This window comes from Elephantulus edwardii, unplaced genomic scaffold (genome assembly GCF_000299155.1).
Source record: "Elephantulus edwardii isolate Elephantulus edwardi_28Jun2011 unplaced genomic scaffold, EleEdw1.0 scaffold00020, whole genome shotgun sequence".
Lineage (NCBI taxonomy): Eukaryota > Metazoa > Chordata > Mammalia > Macroscelidea > Macroscelididae > Elephantulus > Elephantulus edwardii.
Window position 1 is genome coordinate 2659724 of NW_006399770.1, and position 4359 is coordinate 2664082.

A 4359-nucleotide genomic window follows, 5' to 3' on the forward strand; every position below is an offset into this window, starting at 1 on the left:
CCCCCAGTATGATGTCCTTTTCCAAGGACTGACCTCTCTTTGCAACATACCCGAACTATGTGAGATGAAGAAGAGAACAAGAGAGAACCTCTTCTTTCTCCTTCCGCTGTCAGCATTCTGGTCCAAGTTACCATCATCTGTTGTACTAGCCTCCCCTAGAAATCTCTCTACTTCAGTTTCACAAGCCAACTAATCCTTTCAAAGCACAAATTCAAATTATGCCATTTCTGAGCTCAACACCCTCCAATACCTTCCAAAACCAAAGTCATAGACTATGAGACCCCATTTTCTCTGTCTTACCTTCTCTGGCCACCACTATGTTCCTCTGACCTCATCCTTTATTATTCTTCCCATTGTTGAATTATTCCAACATACTGACTGCAAAGCACCTTTGGGTCTGATGGCTTTTGCACTAGGTATCTTCTTCACTTTGACTTCTTGTTCCTGGTATAGTCATTTGCCATGCGGCCTAATTTCTTTCAGTCTCTGTTTATCATCTCCTCTTCAGAAAGTTCATCCTCAATCACTCCAACTGAAATAGCACAGCCCATGCTGCTCTCTCAGCAGACAAGAAATCAACAGATACGTTTCATTGGAAAATTGTTGTCAAGGACCTCTCCAATGTGCTTAAAGAGCAAATTATGTCAATGTAAAGATTAAGGTGCACCTGATCCAAGTCATAGACTTTTCAAATACTTCCTGAGCATCTGAAAGTTGAACAATGACTAAGTATAAGAGAAGAAGAATTGATGCCTTCAATTGTGGTCTTGGAGAAGAGTACTGAAGATCCCACGGACTACCAAAAGAGCAAACAATCTATTTTAGAGGCAGTGCAATTAGGGTGTTCCTTAGAGTCCAAAATGGTGAAACTTTATCTTACATACCTTGGGCAGGTTGCCAGGAGAGGTCAGTCCTTGGGAAAGGACATTATGCTGTGCAAGGTGGAGGATCAGAGAGAGAGGAATATAAAATAGATGGACGTAGTGACTCTGACAGTGGGCTAGAGCATATTAGAGACGATGAGGATAGTGCAGGATTAGGTAAGGTTCAGATCTCTTATTCATAGGGTTGCTATCAGTCATAGTAAATCAGTGACAACAACACTGCTCTCTATTCCCTGTAGTCTGCTTTCTCTCTGTAGCATAATCACCACCTAGGAATGACAAACTTAGTTGTTAATTTAGTTATACTCTGTCTGACCTCTCTATTACAAAACCCTTGAAGGCAAAAGGAGACAGTATCTGTTGCATGCACCCTTGTATCCTTGACACATGGAGCATAGCTTGGTATGAAATAAACTGAGTAAATTTCTATTTATCAGTTTCTGCGTAACAATACACCTCAAAACAAAAAGATTAAAACAAAAACAATCTATTATGTTTGCTTCTGAATCTGCAGTTTGGACAGATTCAGCATGGTCGGTTTTGCTCCGCTCTTTGGGCATGTTGCCAGGAGAAGTTGTTCCTTGTAGAGGAACATCATGCTTAGAAAGGTGGAGGGTCAGTAAAAGAGAGGAAAACCCTCACGAGATGGATTGGCACAGTGACTGCAGCAATGGACTCAAATATATCAGAGATGATGAGGATGGCACAGGATGGGACAAGGTTCAGATCCGTTGTTTTATTATTATTTTTGTGTGAGTGTACCGTCAAATCAGATCTGACTGGTACAGGAGAAGATTGACCCTCCTTCCCCAGCAGAGCATCTGGTGGATTCGAACAGTGCGCCTCTGGGATTGTAGTTGCAGCTCCTTGCCACTAGGCCACCAGAGCTCCCAGATCTGTTGTTTTTAGGGTTGCTGAGTCACACTTGACTTGAAAACATATAACAACATGTAGTGATATTATTAACATGTTTTTCTTTTATGCATATGATTAACTCTTTCTGAATACTCGGTGGAGGTCAGCGATGGATCAGTTTCAACTCAACCATATCCAACAACAGCAACAAAACCCCGCATGTGTATGGATATTATCTTATCACTCACAGCATTGTACATCATAATAGATCTTGCAATAGTGTTTTTAATGGTGAATGCAACACCATTCTTCAATTTTTCATTCCTAGCATAGGAGATCATATGACTGTCCAATTCAAAGGGGCCAATTCCATCTCATCTCATTAATGCCTGCTGTTGTTGTAGTTATGTGCCGTCAAGTCACTTGCAACTCATAGTGACCCTATGTACAAGAGCTCTAAACCTGCTCTATCCTGTGCCAACCTCATCTTCTCAGACACACTCACTCCCACCACCCCACTCATAGAATCAATCCACCACATCAAGGGTCCTCTCCTGTGTCATCCCTCCACTCTCCGAAGCATGATGTACCTTTCCAAGGACCAGTCCCTCCTTGCAACATGCCCAAAGCATGTCAGATGAAACTTCAGAATCCTTGACTCCAAGGAGCATTCTGGCTTCACCCTCTCCAGGACAAACCTGTTTGTTCTCCTAGCAGTTCATGGTATATTCAACACTCTTCTCCAGCACCACAGCTCAAAGGCCTCAATTATCTTTCTATCATCCCTAGTCACTGTCCAACTCTCTGATGCATAGCACATAATTGCGAAGACTGTAGCCCAGATCAGGTGCACCTTAGTCTCCAGCCTGATGTCATTGCTCGTAGTACTCTGGAGAGGTCCCTGACAGCTGACTTTCCCAATGCAATTCGTCTCCTGATTTCCTGTCTGCTGTTACCAAGAGTGATGACTGTGGAGCCAAGCAAACGAAAACTGTTAAATATCTCAATCTAGTCACCACCCATACTGATGCAATTGGCCCAGTGGTGAGAATCTTTGTTTTCTTGATGTTGAACTTCAAGTCATATTGAAGGCTGAAGGCTGCAGTCCTTGACCTTCTGCAGCAAGCGCTTCAGGTCCTCCTCAGTTTCAGCAAGCAGGGTTGTGTCATTTGCATAATGCGGGTTCTTGATTACTCTTCCAGCAATCCTGATGTCACATTCCTCCTCGTACAGCCCAGAGTCTCAGATGATCTGTTCTTCATACAAGTTGAAAAGGTATGAAAATTGAATACATCCCTGGTGGATCCCCTTCTTGATTTTGAACCATGTAGTGTCTCCTTGCTCTGTTCTGATGACTGCCTCTTGGTCAAAGTATAGGTTTCACATAAGCACAATCAAATGTTCTGGGATTCCCATTTTTCTCAGAGTCAGCTAGAGCTTGTTGTAATCTACTCAGTCAAAAGCCTTTGCATAGTCAATGAAGCACAGATAGACGCTACTCTGGTATTCTCTGCTTTCTGCCAAGATCCATCTAACATTAGCTATAATGTCCCTAGTACCATGACCTCTTCTAAATCTAGCCTGCACTTCTGGCGGTTTTCTGCTGACATATTGCTCCAAGAGTTTTTTGGATAATTTTCAGTAGAATCTGGCTTGCATGTGATATTAATGATATTGTTTGATAATTTCCACACTCTGTTGGGTCACCTAGAATGTCTATTTTTATGCATTTAATTTTTTTATCAGAATCTTTTCCTATATATTACAAAATTGATTACACAAATACAGTTGACCAGATGGTTTAAAAATAGTCTCCTGACCCCAACCCACATGTATGTAAAAGAGAGCCGTGTGGTGCATGCTCACTAGGTAGCCCTTCTTCGAAGAACTGCTGACCCCTCAGATGGTCCCAGCCTTGGTCCTGTAGTAGAGGATACCCTAGTCTAGGAGAACGACCTCTTGGTCACAGCTGCTCTAAGTCATCTCAGCTTTAGGGATCCTCATTCACGTGTTCTTATGACACAGGTCAAATCAAGGGACAGAAGTCAAAGGAAAAAAGGCAGAGACTGGGATGGGAGCCTGGGGGAGGATGCAATTGTGAAGGCAGGGGAAGGTTACATGGTGGCTTTCTGAGATGCTGGTAATTTCAAATTATTCCTTAAAATGAACATACATGCTACACACCTGTATGTGTATATGCCATATCTTAAAGGTTTTTTTAAATAAAAAAAGTGAAAAACCGAAAAGGTGAGAAGTGGGTCAAATGACTGATGGTGGATCTGAACAACATAAAGAGCAGAGAGAATGAGGGGAGAGGACAGTAAGGGTGGAAGCCGAAGTCTTAGAGGCGCCGAGTCGGCCCCAGTTTCTCTTTTTCTGTCTTGACACTGGCTCTGCTTCCAGGTACCGAAGTCCAACCAGCATCCCCAGGGTGGACAGACTTGCCACCATCAGGGGTGCCAGGACACCAATCGTGGGAAGCCACTGTCCCGAATACAAACAACTCAGAGAGGAAACGGCCCATGGCGAGGAGGAAGGTCCAGAGGGTGATGTGGTAGAGCGTCTTTTTTAAAATTATTATTATTTTGTTAATTTTTTAAAAATTATTTTATTTCATTAT

At 42.7% G+C, this 4359-nt stretch overlaps 1 pseudogene; it reads right to left on the reverse strand.

The window, feature by feature from the left end:
• LOC102862619 overlaps positions 1 to 4359 on the reverse strand; it is a 13236-nt pseudogene that overhangs the window by 7926 nt on the left and 951 nt on the right.